The sequence below is a fragment of the Micrasema longulum genome, unplaced genomic scaffold, assembly GCF_059751315.1.
Source record: "Micrasema longulum isolate JH-2025_06_02 unplaced genomic scaffold, ASM5975131v1 h1tg000308l, whole genome shotgun sequence".
NCBI lineage: Eukaryota > Metazoa > Arthropoda > Insecta > Trichoptera > Brachycentridae > Micrasema > Micrasema longulum.
Window position 1 is genome coordinate 8,373 of NW_028277512.1, and position 21,769 is coordinate 30,141.

Sequence of the window (21,769 nt, forward strand, 5' to 3'; positions counted from 1 at the left end):
ACCCCAAGAATCAGTACTCGGACCACTCCTCTATCTCCTTTACACCAAAGTTATAGAGAATACTACCGAAGATCTCAAATGATACATAAATTTATTTTTATTGTAAACCGAGCGAGAGAAACGTGCTTGTTTATCTGATAATAGGATGCATTGAAAAAATAGGAAACTGGATGGCTCAAAATAGACAAACACTTAGCCCGTCTAAAACGGAACAACTATGGATGGAGACGACAGAATTTAATTTAAGATACTGCACTACCCGATGTAAGGAGTTCCATTACGGTTACCAAATATGGTCCAAAAGATGCTCGTCCAACTTTAAGGTGTCTACCCCAAGGATCAGTACTCGGACCACTCCTCTATCTCCTTTACACCAAAGTTATAGAGAATACTACCGAAGATCTCAAATGATACATAAATTTATTTTTATTGTAAACCGAGCGAGAGAAACGTGCTTGTTTATCTGATAATAGGATGCATTGAAAAAATAGGAAACTGGATGGCTCAAAATAGACAAACACTTAGCCCGTCTAAAACGGAACAACTATGGATGGAGACGACAGAATTTAATTTAAGATACTGCACTACCCGATGTAAGGAGTTCCATTACGGTTACCAAATATGGTCCAAAAGATGCTCGTCCAACTTTAAGGTGTCTACCCCAAGAATCAGTACTCGGACCACTCCTCTATCTCCTTTACACCACAGTTATAGAGAATACTACCGAAGATCCCAAATGATACATAAATTTATTTTTATTGTAAACCGAGCGAGAGAAACGTGCTTGTTTATCTGATAATTGGATGCATTGAAAAAATAGGAAACTGGATGGCTGAAAATAGACTAACACTTAGCCCGTCTAAAACGGAACAACTATGGATGGAGACGACAGAATTTAATTTAAGATACTGCACTACCCGACGTAAGGAGTTCCATTACGGTTACCAAATATGGTCCAAAAGATGCTCGTCCAACTTTAAGGTGTCTACCCCAAGGATCAGTACTCGGACCACTCCTCTATCTCCTTTACACCAAAGTTATAGAGAATACTACCGAAGATCCCAAATGATACATAAATTTATTTTTATTGTAAACCGAGCGAGAGAAACGTGCTTGTTTATCTGATAATTGGATGCATTGAAAAAATAGGAAACTGGATGGCTGAAAATAGACTAACACTTAGCCCGTCTAAAACGGAACAACTATGGATGGAGACGACAGAGTTTAATTTAAGATACTGCACTACCCGATGTAAGGAGTTCCATTACGGTTACCAAATATGGTCCAAAAGATGCTCGTCCAACTTTAAGGTGTCTACTGGAGTACCCCAAGGATCAGTACTCGGACCACTCCTCTATCTCCTTTACACCAAAGTTATAGATAATACTACCGAAGATCTCAAATGATACATAAATTTATTTTTATTGAAAACCGAGCGAGAGAAACGTGCTTGTTTATCTGATAATTGGATGCATTGAAAAAATAGGGAACTGGATGGCTGAAAATAGACTAACACTTAGCCCGTCTAAAACGGAACAACTATGGATGGAGACGACAGAGTTTAATTTAAGATACTGCACTACCCGATGTAAGGAGTTCCATTACGGTTACCAAATATGGTCCAAAAGATGCTCGTCCAACTTTAAGGTGTCTACCCCAAGAATCAGTACTCGGACCACTCCTCTATCTCCTTTACACCACAGTTATAGAGAATACTACCGAAGATCCCAAATGATACATAAATTTATTTTTATTGTAAACCGAGCGAGAGAAACGTGCTTGTTTATCTGATAATTGGATGCATTGAAAAAATAGGAAACTGGATGGCTGAAAATAGACTAACACTTAGCCCGTCTAAAACGGAACAACTATGGATGGAGACGACATAGTTTAATTTAAGATACTGCACTACCCGATGTAAGGAGTTCCATTACGGTTACCAAATATGGTCCAAAAGATGCTCGTCCAACTTTAAGGTGTCTACCCCAAGAATCAGTACTCGGACCACTCCTCTATCTCCTTTACACCACAGTTATAGAGAATACTACCGAAGATCCCAAATGATACATACATTTATTTTTATTGTAAACCGAGCGAGAGAAACGTGCTTGTTTATCTGATAATTGGATGCATTGAAAAAATAGGAAACTGGATGGCTGAAAATAGACTAACACTTAGCCCGTCTAAAACGGAACAACTATGGATGGAGACGACAGAATTTAATTTAAGATACTGCACTACCCGATGTAAGGAGTTCCATTACGGTTACCAAATATGGTCCAAAAGATGCTCGTCCAACTTTAAGGTGTCTACCCCAAGAATCAGTACTCGGACCACTCCTCTATCTCCTTTACACCAAAGTTATAGAGAATACTACCGAAGATCCCAAATGATACATAAATTTATTTTTATTGTAAACCGAGCGAGAGAAACGTGCTTGTTTATCTGATAATTGGATGCATTGAAAAAATAGGAAACTGGATGGCTGAAAATAGACTAACACTTAGCCCGTCTAAAACGGAACAACTATGGATGGAGACGACAGAGTTTAATTTAAGATACTGCACTACCCGATGTAAGGAGTTCCATTACGGTTACCAAATATGGTCCAAAAGATGCTCGTCCAACTTTAAGGTGTCTACCCCAAGGATCAGTACTCGGACCACTCCTCTATCTCCTTTACACCAAAGTTATAGAGAATACTACCGAAGATCCCAAATGATACATAAATTTATTTTTATTGTAAACCGAGCGAGAGAAACGTGCTTGTTTATCTGATAATTGGATGCATTGAAAAAATAGGAAACTGGATGGCTGAAAATAGACTAACACTTAGCCCGTCTAAAACGGAACAACTATGGATGGAGACGACAGAATTTAATTTAAGATACTGCACTACCCGATGTAAGGAGTTCCATTACGGTTACCAAATATGGTCCAAAAGATGCTCGTCCAACTTTAAGGTGTCTACCCCAAGAATCAGTACTCGGACCACTCCTCTATCTCCTTTACACCAAAGTTATAGAGAATACTACCGAAGATCCCAAATGATACATAAATTTATTTTTACTGTAAACCGAGCGAGAGAAACGTGCTTGTTTATCTGATAATTGGATGCATTGAAAAAATAGGGAACTGGATGGCTCAAAATAGACAAACACTTAGCCCGTCTAAAACGGAACAACTATGGATGGAGACGACAGAATTTAATTTAAGATACTGCACTACCCGATGTAAGGAGTTCCATTACGGTTACCAAATATGGTCCAAAAGATGCTCGTCCAACTTTAAGGTGTCTACCCCAAGAATCAGTACTCGGACCACTCCTCTATCTCCTTTACACCACAGTTATAGAGAATACTACCGAAGATCCCAAATGATACATAAATTTATTTTTATTGTAAACCGAGCGAGAGAAACGTGCTTGTTTATCTGATAATTGGATGCATTGAAAAAATAGGAAACTGGATGGCTGAAAATAGACTAACACTTAGCCCGTCTAAAACGGAACAACTATGGATGGAGACGACAGAATTTAATTTAAGATACTGCACTACCCGACGTAAGGAGTTCCATTACGGTTACCAAATATGGTCCAAAAGATGCTCGTCCAACTTTAAGGTGTCTACCCCAAGGATCAGTACTCGGACCACTCCTCTATCTCCTTTACACCAAAGTTATAGAGAATACTACCGAAGATCCCAAATGATACATAAATTTATTTTTATTGTAAACCGAGCGAGAGAAACGTGCTTGTTTATCTGATAATTGGATGCATTGAAAAAATAGGAAACTGGATGGCTGAAAATAGACTAACACTTAGCCCGTCTAAAACGGAACAACTATGGATGGAGACGACAGAGTTTAATTTAAGATACTGCACTACCCGATGTAAGGAGTTCCATTACGGTTACCAAATATGGTCCAAAAGATGCTCGTCCAACTTTAAGGTGTCTACTGGAGTACCCCAAGGATCAGTACTCGGACCACTCCTCTATCTCCTTTACACCAAAGTTATAGATAATACTACCGAAGATCTCAAATGATACATAAATTTATTTTTATTGAAAACCGAGCGAGAGAAACGTGCTTGTTTATCTGATAATTGGATGCATTGAAAAAATAGGGAACTGGATGGCTCAAAATAGACAAACACTTAGCCCGTCTAAAACGGAACAACTATGGATGGAGACGACAGAATTTAATTTAAGATACTGCACTACCCGATGTAAGGAGTTCCATTACGGTTACCAAATATGGTCCAAAAGATGCTCGTCCAACTTTAAGGTGTCTACCCCAAGAATCAGTACTCGGACCACTCCTCTATCTTCTTTACACCAAAGTTATAGAGAATACTACCGAAGAACTCAAATGATACATTAATTTATTTTTATTGTAAACCGAGCGAGAGAAACGTGCTTGTTTATCTGATAATTGGATGCATTGAAAAAATAGGAAACTGGATGGCTGAAAATAGACTAACACTTAGCCCGTCTAAAACGGAACAACTATGGATGGAGACGACAGAATTTAATTTAAGATACTGCACTACCCGATGTAAGGAGTTCCATTACGGTTACCAAATATGGTCCAAAAGATGCTCGTCCAACTTTAAGGTGTCTACCCCAAGGATCAGTACTCGGACCACTCCTCTATCTCCTTTACACCAAAGTTATAGAGAATACTACCGAAGATCCCAAATGATACATAAATTTATTTTTATTGTAAACCGAGCGAGAGAAACGTGCTTGTTTATCTGATAATTGGATGCATTGAAAAAATAGGAAACTGGATGGCTGAAAATAGACTAACACTTAGCCCGTCTAAAACGGAACAACTATGGATGGAGACGACAGAGTTTAATTTAAGATACTGCACTACCCGATGTAAGGAGTTCCATTACGGTTACCAAATATGGTCCAAAAGATGCTCGTCCAACTTTAAGGTGTCTACTGGAGTACCCCAAGGATCAGTACTCGGACCACTCCTCTATCTTCTTTACACCAAAGTTATAGAGAATACTACCGAAGAACTCAAATGATACATAAATTTATTTTTATTGTAAACCGAGCGAGAGAAACGTGCTTGTTTATCTGATAATTGGATGCATTGAAAAAATAGGAAACTGGATGGCTGAAAATAGACTAACACTTAGCCCGTCTAAAACGGAACAACTATGGATGGAGACGACAGAATTTAATTTAAGATACTGCACTACCCGATGTGAGGAGTTCCATTACGGTTACCAAATATGGTCCAAAAGATGCTCGTCCAACTTTAAGGTGTCTACCCCAAGGATCAGTACTCGGACCACTCCTCTATCTCCTTTACACCAAAGTTATAGAGAATACTACCGAAGATCTCAAATGATACATAAATTTATTTTTATTGAAAACCGAGCGAGAGAAACGTGCTTGTTTATCTGATAATTGGATGCATTGAAAAAATAGGAAACTGGATGGCTCAAAATAGACTAACACTTAGCCCGTCTAAAACGGAACAACTATGGATGGAGACGACAGAATTTAATTTAAGATACTGCACTACCCGATGTAAGGAGTTCCATTACGGTTACCAAATATGGTCCAAAAGATGCTCGTCCAACTTTAAGGTGTCTACCCCAAGAATCAGTACTCGGACCACTCCTCTATCTCCTTTACACCAAAGTTATAGAGAATACTACCGAAGATCTCAAATGATACATAAATTTATTTTTATTGTAAACCGAGCGAGAGAAACGTGCTTGTTTATCTGATAATAGGATGCATTGAAAAAATAGGAAACTGGATGGCTCAAAATAGACAAACACTTAGCCCGTCTAAAACGGAACAACTATGGATGGAGACGACAGAATTTAATTTAAGATACTGCACTACCCGATGTAAGGAGTTCCATTACGGTTACCAAATATGGTCCAAAAGATGCCTGTCCAACTTTAAGGTGTCTACTGGAGTACTCCAAGGATCAGTACTCGGACCACTCCTCTATCTCCTGTACACCACTGATATTGAGAGCATTATTACAAAATGTGGATTGTGGTCTTACTGCTATGCAGATGATACACAAATTTATTTTTATTGTTAACCGAGCGAGAGAAACACACACAAGTCACATCTCCGAGAGACGGAGTCTGTAGGTGAATTTACCCACGAAACCACTCTGGGATCCTGGAGTACTGTTGTGATACGCTGACAGCCGGAGGGACGCCCGTGGTGAAACTCGTGAGAGATAGGGATTTGTCCTGTATTCACCATCCTACAGGACATATACGATACTTTAGGGCCCTCCGAGTGAAACCACGGTTATCCTAAGAAACGACCAAGATGAACCGTTTCACTGGAGCCCAACGTGTAGGCACTTTTAAATAAATTTCATTCACACCTGCAGATTCCGTCTCACGCCATTTTTTTAACATTTCTTTATCTCCCTTCGGTGATAAAAAGTGACTGTTTCTGACCTCGCCGGACCTTGATCCCGACAGCAATCAAAGACGCTTTAATGTCTCCATGTTTCAATTCTGCAATTTTTAATTCATTATTCTTGTCACTTTCGTAACACGCATGTAGCAATTTATTCGTGGTTCATAAATTCCAAAATTACTTCATCAATTCATATCCATGTCCCAAGGGCGGACTTATCGCCATTCTGTAATCCTAATTACTAATGTATTTCGTAAATTGCCCAGAATAAAATAGACACTTCTAGATTCATAAAATAACCAACGTCTTACGAGAACGTTATGCACATAAATGCATAACTCAAATTTTATTTTAATAAATATCTTTGAACGTAACCTATGAAAAAAATCATGCCTTACACCTGTTCTAGTAAAATTTCACTTTCTCACTAGTTCAACAGAATAAAAAATCATTAAGCACTCAAATCATCGTTAACTGACATTCTCGGGCAAATGCGAATTAATTACCGTTTCCAGTACATTCCTATACCCGCCACGCAAAATTCGCATTAGCATGCTATTCACAAATTATTTCACATAAAGGTCAATTATATTTGGGCTATCAAAGGATATATGTTGAGGATGCAAACCCTCTACTGCAGTGTTTTCACTGTTTATTCTTTGGACATTCGTCTGCTAGATGTCTCCACAAAGATAATACAAAACCTAAATGTTCTTTTTGTGCCGATGATCATTCTTATAGAGAATGTATTAAAAAAGACAAAAGCTCACCAATCTGTCTTAACTGCTCTAAATACGATGAAAAAAATGATTTAAAAAACGCTGTAAATCATCAAGCAAATGATAAAACATGTCCTATATATAAAAAAATGCTCTTATTTGCGCAGCAAAAGATTGAGTACTAGATATGGCTTTTTCATATATGGATGAAGATATTGAAATCACTTATACAAGAACAACAAAAATAGAAGACTGGATTATGAAACAAGATGACACAGTCACACACTTGACATGTGTCCAAATTAATATTCGATCTGTTACTAAATATTGGGACTCATTCATGATATATTTTAAAAATTGTTTGGATAAAATTGATGTAATAATGCTGTGCGAAACGTCTCTAAAAAGTGAGTTAGTCAACTTATTTAATATTCCGGGATATAACTCGTATAGTTTTTGTAGAAATAAAAGATCTGGAGGAGGCATTTTGCTTTTCATAGATAAAAATATTGTTTTTCAACCTGAATTAATATGTTCTGTAAACTTTGAGAATATTTTTGGAACACTAACATTAAAAAATAAAACCAAAATTAACCTACTCGCTGCATATCGACCTCCAAATATGAATAAAAATTATTTACTCAATGAAATAGATCATATTCTTAAAAGTAATTTTCAACATGTGGAAGCAATTCTTATGGGAGACATAAATTTAAATGTGCTCAATACTCAAGATCCTGTGATAATATCATATGAAAACTTACTTGCAAATAACTATTTTATAAAGTGTATAAATGATGTAACTAGGGAAGCGATTGTTAGTGGCGAAATTACTAAGTCTTGTATTGATCATATTTATGTTAGATTGATAAGTGAAAATAATATAGCTGCTTGTGTCACCGACACGATGATTGCTGATCACTTTATAACAGCAATTCAAATTATATTTGATAAAAATAAATCCATGCCTCAACAAAATAATTTTAATCGTTTGTCTATATTATCTCAAAAACATATTGATTATGAAATAAGGAAATATAACTGGAACTCTCTTATAGAAGAATCAAATTGTCTTATACTTTATGATAACTTATATGTCTGCTTCAATGAAATTTATAAAAAAGTAAAAAAAACATACATTTTAAACCAAAGGCTAGACCCTATGCTATTAAAGAATGGGTCACAAATGATTTATTAGAAAAAATACGAAATAGAGACATGTTTTATAAAAGATGGAAAAGTACTCCTACAAATAAATCATATGAAAAAGAATATAAATTGTTAAGAAATAATGTAACTAAATTAATTAAGATTAATGAAACTGCTTTTTATGGAAACAAATTCAAACATTGCTTCAATGATACTAAGAAAACTTGGGACGAAATAAATAAGTTGTTAGGGAAAAGGAGTAAAAGCAGTTGCGATGAAACCATAAATAAATATTTAATAAAGAATGATACTACTCCTAAAAATATTAGTGACGATTTTGTTGATCATTTTACAAAAAGTATAAATAGCATGCTACATCATTGTAATAAAAAAACAATTGATGCGTCAATTGACAAACAACCGCAGAGCATGTTTTTGCCTAGAGCAAAAATAAAAGATGTCGTTAATATAGTTAAAAAATTTAAAAATAGTAAATCTGCTGGATTTGATAATATTAGAATGTATGATGTAAAAAAACATATTGATTTATTAGGACCAGTATTAACACATTTAATTAATTGCATTATACTTAACGTGACCAGACGTCCCGTTTTGAACGGGACTGTCCCATTTTATAATTACGAGTCCCGGTGTCCCCGAAATAAATTCTCGGACGCAAAATTGTCCCGTTTTCGGAATCCGCGCGAAAATTGAGGAACCAAAGCTTACCGTACGGTCGGCTGGACGCGAGCAGTGTGCGAGAGCAAGACCGACCGCGTCGTCCGTTGACGCGACGATAACCGAGAGCCGAGAGTAGCCGAGGATGCCAACGTTCGCGCGCGCTTTGGCTTATTATTGTTATTTGACAGAGTTTTCGTTCGCTCACTTCTCGCTCATTGTTTTGTTGTTTGATGCTCGATTAGTAGTTTTCTTTAACTTCTTTTATTTTGGAATCCTAAGTTAATATGCCAAAACGTAAGTGTTCGTTTAATGTTAGCTTACAAGCAAAATATCCTTTTATTAGGCAAATAAATACTCCCTCAGATGTCAGATGCGAAAAGTGTCGTACAGAATTTAGTGTTTCAAAGGATTTGGATATCGCTGCGGCAGAAGGCGTCTGGGCTTATCACACGATACAGGAAAATCACAGTTTTCGCTCCAATGATTGTGCTTCGAAAATAATTCAATCATGTTTTGATTTGAAATTTACATGCGCGCGTACGAAATCAGAAGCTATTGCAGTAAATGTTTTGGCGCGTACAGCGATTAAAGAATTAAAGATGATATTGATACGGCGAATTGTATTACAATTTTGACTGACGCTTCAAACCATGGTAGTAAGAAAGTATACCCTATTGTAGTGCGCTTTTTTCTACCCTACGTAGGTGTACAAGTGAAAATTTTAGACCTACAAGAACAGCCAGGTGAGACTTCAGATATAATTGTCAATTATTTAAACCAAGTGTTGACAGATTACAATTTAACAGAAAAAGTCGTGGCATTTTGTGGGGACAATGCCAACGTCAATTTCGGGGGCGCAGCTAGGCGAGGAACTAACAATGTCTTGACAAAATTACAAACATTTATGAAAAAGCCATTAATAGGTATTGGATGTGGAGCCCATGTAATTCATAATGCTGTAAAATCTGCTGCAGGTGGGCTACCCTTAGATTATGAAAGTATGATTGTGAAGATATATTCATTTTTTTATATTTACACGATTCGAGTTGAAGCTCTAAAGGAGTTTTGCGCCGAAACTGAAACGGAATATCAACAAATGCTCGGCTATAGCAAAACCAGATGGCTTGCTCTTATGCCTACATTAGAAAGGGTTTTAAAAATGTATCAGCCATTAAAAAACTACTTTTTGAGTATTGAAAAATGTCCCATTTTACTAAAAAACTTTTTTGAAGATCCCACATCAGAATTGTGGCTTTATTTTTTACACGCTCAGTCAGCAAGTTTTCATCAAGCTGTATTGAAACTTGAAGGTCAGACTGTATCAGCAATTGAAGCTGCGAAAGAAATCAATCAACTAAAAGATAATTTCACTCAGAAACAGACCAATCAGTTTCTCCCATTTTCAGTCCGTCAATTTATGGTGAAATTGAAAGATAATGGTACTGGTATCGATGAAGAGTTTGTGAAAAGGACGGCTACAGAATTTTATAAAACAAGCCGTGAATATCTGGAGCAGTGGACTTGCTTTCTAACCAAAGAAATGGAGATATTTTTTTGGGCAGATTTAAAAAACGTCCCCGCATGGGAAGACATTCAAAAAGCTCTGGATGTCCTAATTGAAAAGGAATATATTGATATATGAAAAGATACAGAAGTTTTTGACGAATTTTCATTAATTTCTAACTACATTACATCGCAAAAGGTAACAGAATGGAATAATCAAAATGTTTCCACGGAAACTCGTTGGGTGGAAGTATTCAAACATTTTCACGCCAACAATCTGCAGCATGAAAATTTTTCTGTTTTAATTGAATATATTTTATGTTTGCCTGCTACAAATGCTTCAGTAGAAAGAGTATTTTCTATGATGAACAAATTATGGACATCTGAGAAAACTCCGTTACAAATTCCAGTTTTAAAGGCGATGTTGATTACCAAGGTCAATATAAAAAAAACGTGCCAAGAGTTTCATTCCTACTTGAAATCATCACCAAATGTTTTAAAACAAATTTGTTCCTCTGAAAAATATAAATATAACTAAACATTTTGGATTTCAATTAGTAACTTTAATGTTATCTTAATTTTTCTAAATACATCAATATAACTTTAAAAAGTATTTTTTTTTCAATGACTACCTATGGTTATTTGACTTAAATAAACCAATGTCCCGTTTTGAGTCAAAAAATAAATGGTCACGTTAATTATACTCCAAGCGGAAATACCAGAATTACTTAAATATAGTATAGTCAGACCCATATATAAAAGTGGTAAACATTCAAACATTAGTAACTATCGACCAATGAGTATTTTACCTGTTTTTGAAAAAATATTAGAAAAATACACAGCTCAAAAATTAATTAATTATTTATCAAAATTTTCTATAATTGATCAGTATCAATATGGTTTCCAAAAGAAAAAGAGTACGGAATTATTATTACAAGATTTTTCAAATGGAATAAATAATGAACTAAATAAAAAATATCACACCCTTGTTCTATTTATCGACAATTCAAAGGCATTTGATACAATTAACCATTCAAAATTAATAGACACATTAAATGACATTGGAATCAGAGGAAACCTTTTAAAACTTTTCAAAAATTATTTAACTAATAGAAAAATATGTGTCAAAGTATTAGATGAAAATAGTAAAACAGAACACGTTTCTTCGGGAGTGCCACAAGGATCAATATTGGGCCCTACCTTGTATATAATATATGTGACAGTCATGTATGAACTATTTAATAATGTCAAACACTGTGTATACGCCGATGATACTGCTTTAGTTGTGTCTCACAAGGACCTCAAAACTGCAGAGAAATTATTGCAAGAAGACTTTTTAAACCTGCAAAAATGGTCCCATGATGCAGGTTTAATAATTAATTCAAAGAAAACCAAACTTATGCACATAAGATCACCGAACTATAAAACTCACACAACACCGTCAATTTTATCACATAACTATACGTGTATCCATAGTGATATTATGCAACCGTGCATGTGTGAAAATATTGAGCAGTATGTTTATTTAGGTTTAACTATTAGATTGTAATTTTAAATAGGATGTACATATTAGAAAATTGTGTAAGCGATTAAGAGCAATAAGTAATAGAATGTACATATCAAAATATTATGTCCCTGTTAATACTTTACGAATTATTTATTTATCTCTCTCTGAATCAATTATACGATACGCCATGACTTCCTGGGGGTTATCAAGTGAAACTAATATTAATTTTATTCAAACCTTGCAAAATTCTATGATCAAATTGCTACTACATAAAGATGTATTCCGCCAGAGACACAATATTTCAATATCATTAATGTATAAATCTGTAAATAAATTATCTGTTAGGGCTCTACTTGGGTACAAATTAATTTGTCAGCATGCGTCGCACTCCGAGTATAAACTCAAGTCGGTACATGATAACAACACTAGGTTTACTAGTATGGAACGGCTAGCTGTTCCTAGATACTGCAATAAATATGGCAAAAAGACACTGCAATACAGTATACCTAAAATATTTAATATGTTACCAAACAATATTAAAAATACTGAGTTAAATACAGGAGTTCGACGTTTGCTCAAATTATGGTTATTAGAAAAAAGTTTTTTGTATTAGTGATAGTTTTTAATTTTTCAAAATGTAATCTGTAATTGTTTTTCAAGTAAAAGTATTGTTAATGTAGGTTAAGTGTAAATAATCAATGTAATTTATAAGAACCTGCTGACGAGTTGTATGTATGCAACTCAGCAGGACTTTAATTTAAGAATATTTTGTAAATATTTTTGAAAAATAAATTTTTAAAAATTCGCAGAAAAATTCGCATTATTACAAAATGTGGATTGTCTTACTGCTATGCAGATGATACACAAATTTATTTTTATTGTTAACCGAGCGAGAGAAACACACACAAGTCACATCTCCGAGAGACGGAGTCTGTAGGTGAATTTACCCACGAAACCACTCTGGGATCCTGGAGTACTGTTCTGATACGCTGACAGCCGGAGGGACGCCCGTGGTGACACTCGTGAGAGATAGGGATTTGTCCTGTATTCACCATCCTACAGGACATATACGATACTTTAGGGCCCTCCGAATGAAACCACGGTTATCCTAAGAAACGACCAAGATGAACCGTTTCAATATGTGGTCCAAAAGATGCTCATCCAACTTTAAGGTGTCTACTGGAGTACCCCAAGGATCAGTACTCGGACCACTCCTCTATCTCCTTTACACCAAAGATATAGAGAATACTATCGAAGAACTCAAATGATACATAAATTTATTTTTATTGTAAACCGAGCGAGAGAAACGTGATTGTTTATCTGATTAATGGATGCATTGAAAAAATAGGAAACTGGATGGCTGAAAATAGACTAACACTTAGCCCGTCTAAAACGGAACAACTATGGATGGAGACGACAGAATTTAATTTAAGATACTGCACTACCCGATGTAAGGAGTTCCATTACGGTTACCATATATGGTCCAAAAGATGCTCGTCCAACTTTAAGGTGTCTACTGGAGTACCCCAAGGATCAGTACTCGGATCACTCCTCTATCTCCTGTACACCACTGATATTGAGAGCATTATTACAAAATGTGGATTTTGGTCTTACTGCTATGCAGATGATACACAAATTTATTTTTATTGTAAACCGAGCCAGAGAAACGTGCTTGTTTATCTGATTAATGGATGCATTGAAAAAATAGGAAACTGGATGGCTGAAAATAGACTAACACTTAGCCCGTCTAAAACGGAACAACTATGGATGGAGACGACAGAATTTAATTCAAGATACGGCACTACCTGATGTAAGGAGTACCGCTTTACCCACTGTTAAACTACTGGGAGTATTCCTTCATTCTGACCTTTCTCTTGACGCTCAAATTAGTAGAACGATAAGTTCATGCTTTTACCAGCTGAGGTTAAAATGGGCTGTTACAGTTACCAAAAATGGTTCAAACAATGCTAGATAAAATCGAACAAGCTCTGGGTGGTGCGACTTTGCCTGTTTCAAAGATTGGGTGGAAAAAATATTATTCCCCTTTTCAGTGTCCCATTTTTCACAACAAATTTGCATCGAGCAGTCCAGCGACCCTACATCACCTACTTGAAAGCATTTTGTTCAACGGAATAATATATCTCCAGCTATTTTAATTAAGAGTTAAGATTGTCTAAATACTATTAATTTATTAGTCATTTCTCTTTTTTTTCTTACGTCACAAATGTTCATGAAATTGAACTTACAAAATTCTCCACATTTTAGGTATATGAAGTTAGCGATGAATTGTGTCTTTACGTGAATATCTATGCCTGGAAAAAGTTTGAGGCTCTTCCGATCTCAGTAAAGCGGCTTTATATAGTCTGCAAGTCCAGTTTTTTCTATTATCAAACACGAAGAAGTTTGTAAAAACGGTAACAAAATTAACTTAGGTAATGGACCACCCAAAATTAGATTGTACTTTTTCTGGTAATTTTTTTTTCCATTTAATTTACTTGCATTTTTAAATGAAATATTTACAGCTCAAAGATTGTAAGAACACTTACAACGGGGGTGCTCGAACGGTCGATCGCGAGTGCTTTTCGAGTCGATCTAGAGAAAAAATATCTGATTTAGAACTATTCGCAGATTTTATTTTAGTAGGAGGTAACTAAAACAAAATGTAACGAATAAACTACTAAAATTGATTCGATCCACAATTAGGCCAGAATAACCCCCTCATCATTTTCTTTTATCGAAATAACCCCCCTACTGGCGGCAAAAGGCGGCTTTATCAAAGGAACGCGCGGTACTTGTAAAAGTTCTAATAACGCGCTTCTCTAAGCCACTGCGGGGTGGATCCATTCACCGTCGTTCGAGCGACGGCGGGATATGCCGAGACCACCGTGAGTGATTCACATATAAAATTTTGTTTTATGTTTATGTTTATATGGTAGAATCGGCTCTGCACTAGGTAGCCATTTTACTGGAATAAAAAAAAATTAAAAAAGAATTCTCATTTTTGATTTTTACCGATTTTTCTAGAAACTACGGGTGGCGTGTTCGGAGGAAACATTCGAGGCTCCGTTCGCGCCAATATAAATAGGAGTCAGTCTAAGTTGTAACTTGAAGGCGATACGTCGATACAAAGTTTATTAATAAATAGTACAAAATGAGAGCGTCGAAGAAAATTAAAATGTATAATTTTAGTAACGATCGGGAGGAAGAATATTTCTTTCGTACGGTAAAGGGTAAGTGCATTTGTCTCATTCGGCGTGCGTCAGTTGCGACACCCGAGCGTGGGAACTCAGAGAGGCATCATAAAACGGTTCATAAAAACTATGAAAAGGATTTTCCGTCACAGAGTGAATTAAGAAAACTAAAAGTATGTGATTTGATAACTTGTTTAAAAAAAACAAACCATGTTACACACCAATGTACATATGAAACAGGGAATATTATAAATTAGGATATTAAGTGTACAATAGTGATAAATAATGTTAGAATAAGTATATATGTAAATATTGTGTTGTAAATATATATTAGACTATGTTAATCATAGAACTAAATAAAATAAATAATAATAATAATATGTTCACGAGACTAGTTACACAATCAAAAGCTGCGACGATCACGTCATTTGAAATATCTATGAGACTTTATTTGGAGATTTTACAAATAAAACAGAGATAATGTCTTACAACACTTCACGACACTAAAACTTACAACACTTCACGATGAATCTATGGCGTCATCGGGGAAAACCAATAGGACAACGGGAGAACCTATTTTAAGAAAGAGAAAGAGAAAGAGAAAGGGAAAGAGAAAGAGAAAGGGAAAGAGAAAGAGAGTGTATTATTATGTATTAGATTACAATAAAAACATGGGGGCTGGTTGACAAAGCAGACACGATGCTTAGCAACTTGAATCGCATGAGAAAAAGTGGTATAGGAAAGTTGCTTTTCATATTATCGAACTTTATTTGTTAAATGCACATATTATGTTTCAAACAATAAAATCAACAAAACTAACTTGGCCGATTTACAATTGGCAGTAATTGAACAATTAGTAAAAAAAATATCACTAAGTTGTACCCCACATTCTCCATCCTACAACATCAAGCGATAACCCACTTCGAGCATCCTCCTCAATAACGAATAAACATATACTAGTAAATATTCATCCCACAGAAAAAGCGCCGAACCCCGTCGAAGGTGTCGTGTCTGTGCCACTTCTAAACTAAAACCGAAAATGAGAAAAAAAACTAAATTTGTGTTTGTCGAGTGTAATGTGACGCTGTGCGTTGACAAAGCAGTTTTTCCATCGAAAAAAAGGCCGTTACACAGTAGCCATTTCGGTTTTACATCTGAGAAAACTATCGTGTCTTATGTTCCTCGGCATAAAAAGGCGGTTCTTTTTTTACACAATTTTTTATAGCGAACTGAGCCAAACTGAAATAAAAAAAACCACAAATCATTTTACATTATAACAAAACAAAAGGCGGGGGACCAAATGACGGCTGAATAATCCCGTGTCAGGGTGACGAGAAGATGGCGGTTTCGTTTATTCTAGACATAGCAGCGCTGAATGCATATTTGCTATGGATAGAAAAGAATCCGGGATGGAAACCGAATAACAGAAGAGGAAATTTTTTTTACGCGAGCTCAGTTTGGAATCAGCTAAGCCCGATATTATAAAGAGAAAAAGCAGCCCTGTAAAATTTCATCAACAGCAGAGAGACGCCTTTCGAACGGTTCTCGACTTCTATGAAAAACTATCACCGGCGAGTGCTTCCAGCGGTCCGGAGGAGGGCGCATTGACAAGTTTATCAGCTCTCCGTGGCCCCGGAGCGTCATCGAGGAATCGCAGATTTTGGCCTCATGTTATGGAACCATGAACCTAGATATGAGTTCGTATCAACTAGTAAAACTTTCCATTACAGTCACATGATAAATTCTTAGAATATTGTCCAGATAAATACATCTTTATATCAGTAGTATAATTCCATTCACCCTCGATAGTTAAAATCAATGTTTACTTAAGCCCAGTCCAAAAGATGACACCCGCGGATCAATATAAATACTAGTTTGATGGTTCCCAGATTCAGAACTAATTTAGACGTTAAGACATTAACATCGTATATCTAAATTTATAACCTAAAGTTATTTTAATTAAATAAATCACAACTAAACAAACGTTTATTTTGTCTGACCCTTAACAAAATGGTGTCAGAAGTGGGATAACGAGTCAGTTAGTATTATTAGAATCAATGTGATTATACAACTACACGACTCAACGAACTCAAGGACAAAAGATCGGTTTAAGCCATTATTTGTCTCAGTGACAAAAGAAAGAAAGGTAAAGCCTTGTACTCTTTTTGTCACAAAGGTAAAGACAATGAACCGAAAGATAAACAAAACTGAAGATCATCAAAGGAAGAAAGATCAGTCAAGCTATCATACTCTTCACTCTACTCTTCTGGAATCTCTGAGAACTGAAGAGGACAACGGATCTTCCAGCGGAACGACGTTGTTCTTTCACCTCTTCATCCACCAATCGCCAGTCTCCAGGATGCTGTTCATCACCCTGTTCACGTAGGTTTATCATATTTTGTGTTTTAATTGTGTATAATGAAATAACAAGTAGGTTTTTAGGTATATGATTAGATGATAAGTATAGGTATACAGTTAGATAATTATCAAATATTATTTGTTAATCTCTGAATACGGAAATAATTTTTAATATAATTATTTGATTATCAATTTTTAAAATGCCTGAAGACGAGAGGAAAGTCTTTCGAAAAAAGGAAGAATTAGTTCCAATTACATTTTTAACATCTTTCATATCATCTTAAGATGGTAAAACACAAACCTTACACAAATTTATTAAAGATTGCGATTATGCTAACGAACTTGCTGTTCCCGGGCAGAAAGACATATTATATAAATATATAATTACTAAAATAGTTGATAAAGCAGAAGCAGTAATATCATGTAAACAACTTAAAACTTGGGAAGAATGTAGAGAATTTCTAATTGAAAATTTTTCAGAAATTAAATGTTTTTCACAATTACTTCTAGAATTACAATCTTGCAAATAGATTTTTTTTAAATCAGTTATTGAATATGTTCTAAGAATGGAAAAATGCTATTCAAACTTGATGAGGGCCGCGAAAAACGAAACGGTAAATGAAATGACTCTGAAAATAAAAAAAACTAAAATAAAACATTTTCAAACCGAATTCGAAAAAAACCAAGGAAATATGATGAAAACCTGGAAAACCGTAAATCGCTTATTAGGAAAAAATGTAAACTCCCTTGATGACGTTGTCATGAAGCACATGGGCTCAAATACAGAAATAAATGATATACGAGTAGTAAATAATTTCGCCACAAGTTTTGTGAATGAAGTAGAAAAAATAAAACATAACTGCAAAATTAAAACTCTATTGGATAACGTACATGTAAAAAAACAAATGCAATCATTGCGTATCCCATATGCGAGGCCCATTCAAATACAAAAAATTATAACTGAACTAAACTCACTAAAATCGCCAGGTATAGACTCAATAAGAATTCGGGATTTAAAATATGTAAAGGAAAATATCAGCCACTTGCTTTGTAAAATAATAAATCTGTGTCTAGAAAAGGGAATTTATCCTGATTGTCTAAAAATATCTATAATAAGGCCTTTTTACAAAGGAAACTCTCACTTGGAATACTGTAACTATAGACCTATCTCTATATTGACTTGTATAAATAAAATATTTGAAACATTCTTGGTTCAGAACATAACAAAATATCTTGATAAGAATTCAATAATAAATTGTAAACAGTATGGGTTTTAAAAAAGGAAAAACACAACACAGTTATTGTCTGACTTTGCAAACAATATAAACCAAGCCTTAAATAACAAAAAACACGTGATTGTTATATTCGTCGATTATGCTAAAGCCTTCGACACCTTAGATCACTCTCGCCTTGTAGAATGTTTGGACGATGCTGGGATCAGAGGAAAGTATAAAGAACTGCTCGCTAACTATCTCAATAATCGAAATATAATTGTGAAAATACAAGACATATTCAGCAAAAAAGTACAAGTAAAAACGGGAGTAGCCCAGGGGTCAGGTCAATTGGTCCCCTAGAATACCCGATATACTGTAACTCTATGGCAAATGTCATACAACACTCACTGTGCTATCAGTTTGCAGATGATACGGCAATTGTTGCTATTGGAGACTTACAAATAGACGCGCAGCAAAAACTGCAATCGGATTTTAATCAAGTTTTAAGATGGTCACATGATTATAGCCTAACAATAAATATAAAAAAAACGAAAGCGTTACACATTACGTCCCCATATAATAGACCAAAAGAAGATTTGTTAATATATGCACACACTCACGAATGCTTGCGTATCAATCTACAAGACTGCAAATGCACAAAAATAGATCACGTATCAAAATATAAGTATTTAGGTATTATTATAGATTCCACTTTTAATTGGGAAGAACAGATAAAAACAGTTTGCAATAAGCTAAGAGTTTGCCTACTTAACATGTACCATTTAAAACCATACATACCAGTAAATAAATCACTGAAATTACTTGGCTTCATTAACAGAATATCCTCTGATTTTACTAATGTCCGTACAATCAAAACTCTTTATTGCTCAACTGTTCGCCCTCTTCTTGAATATGCCTCAGTGGTCTGGTCTCCATTCTATGTCAATCGCATAAATCACATTGAATCAGTCCAACATCGCTTGCTTCGAAAAATAGCGTGGATGCTTGGACTAGAGAGAGATAATTATTCTTATGCTGAAATAGAGTCGATGTTAAATATTTCTAGTCTACAAAAACGTAGAACTAATATTGACTCCATATATATGTTCGGCATACTAAATGGTATAATCGATGTTCCATCATTACTGGGACAAGTAAAATTCAATATTCCGACTCGTAGATTGAGAAACAATGAAGTACTGTTCATCGATCAGCATAGAACAAACTATGGCCTAAATTCTCCAATGACCCGCCTTTGTCGTATTGTTAACTCAAGACAGGATCTGGACTTTTTTGGTTAAGGTTTACAACGATTTAAACGAGCACTAAATAAATAGTCCAGATCTTGTCTCGATGTCCCTTATGTTTGTCAATGCTTCTTTCTTTTTTCTTTAAATGTTTTAAACTACTCTTTTATTGTAATATTTAAACCTTATAAATTGTAAACATGGACAATGTCCGTTAATAAATAAATAAATAAATAAATAAATAAATACCATACCCAGTGCCGAGACTAGTTTACTTGGGGCTAGTTGACCCAATTATTCAATATGGATTAAGAATATGGGGATTAAGTTTTAAATCTTATACGGATAGGGTCTTGAACTTACAGGTACAAATTTTAAAAATTATCGTACCTGTAAAAATAAAGAATGAGGCAAAAGACAACAATGAAATATTATTTGATTTTGTTAACGTTTTGCCAATTAACAAACAGTGTCAGTATAAGATAATGACAGATCATTTCCTCGATTGCAATTTTAAATCCAAAATAAACCACCAGATCATGACCCGACAAGTATCGGCGCAGCAGCTGATGGTACCACGACAGAAAAACTACTATGGTGACAGAACAATGGGTAGTGTAGTACCAAAACTGTACAATTTAATACCAGCTGAAAATCGTGAAGAAAAAAACCTAATTTCATTTTAAAAAATAGTCAAAAAATTATTAAACAGCAAGTGAAACTTAAGTGTATAAATATATTTTATTCTTTAATTATTATTAAACTATGTACTTACTTATAAATTTAAAAAAAAAATGTAATGTAACCCGCAGACAAGCTTCGGCTTTGCGGGAACAAAAATACAATTTTGTAAGTTACTTATTTGTTAAGGCGATCCATCCAGCGCGGAGCAAAAAAAGGCAGTTTTCAAACTAAAATTTAGAGTCTAATAATAAGTGTAACAATTTTTTTTTAAAACCACATAAAAGATTAAACATTTATCTAGTAAACTGATGAAGTAAAAATGTTTTTTTAAAATTTTATTTGACTAAAAAATTGCAAGGAAAAGTGCACTTTTCGTTTTTTTCAACATTTTCAACACAAATTATCTATATTTAGATAATATATTGTAATATTTTTTATTGTAGTTATTGAAAGATCTATTTTTTATCTAAGCCGATGATGAGTTAGTTTTTTGAAAAAAAGGATATAATTTTCGTAAAATACAATTCTTTCAGAGTCCATTTTGGGTTAAATTGTTGAAACTAAATTGCTCTTTCTTATGTATATTACTTTTAAAATTGTTTTTTTTTTTACATTTCTCTATACAACACACATTTTTCTAGTTACATGTATTTTTTATTTTTCAAAAAATGCTAAAATATAAATGTAATTAATATTATAAAATCATGTATTTTCATTGAGAATCAATCATATATAAAACGTAGAGTTTGGTATCAGTTCTCTCGGGCGTTCACCGAGTACGGACGTGTTTTCTGTGTCGGATTTTTCGGGACGTTTCTTCTGTGATTTTTTAAAGTTTTTGAATTAAAAACCGGTTCCAAAACAATTAAATCTAAAGGTTTTACAAGAAAACATAAATGTCGTAACAAGACCAAGAGATTTGACAAGATAAATGAAGAAAGAAATAGGTAAGAATTTTTTTTATATTTTCGCATGTATAACTACAGTGTATTTCGGAATCGAGTATTCTTTAGCATATTATATATGAGGCGTAAAGCTTCATAGAAACTGAAACGACATTACCAACTGATTGATTTGTTTTCCGAGGCCTTGAATTA

At 34.7% G+C, this 21,769-nt stretch overlaps 1 long non-coding RNA gene across 3 annotated transcripts; it reads left to right on the forward strand.

The window, feature by feature from the left end:
- The first annotated feature begins 482 nt into the window (after positions 1-482).
- Positions 483-7,422, forward strand: LOC148282627 (uncharacterized). Of its 3 annotated transcripts, none has more exons than XR_015822049.1 (2): positions 483-3,950; positions 4,288-7,422. It is a non-coding gene; the product is annotated as an uncharacterized LOC148282627 (long non-coding RNA). The 3 variants fall into 3 exon arrangements; XR_015822050.1 differs by having other exon boundaries at positions 4,617-7,422; XR_015822051.1 differs by having other exon boundaries at positions 483-3,621.
- The last annotated feature ends 14,347 nt before the right edge of the window (positions 7,423-21,769 follow it).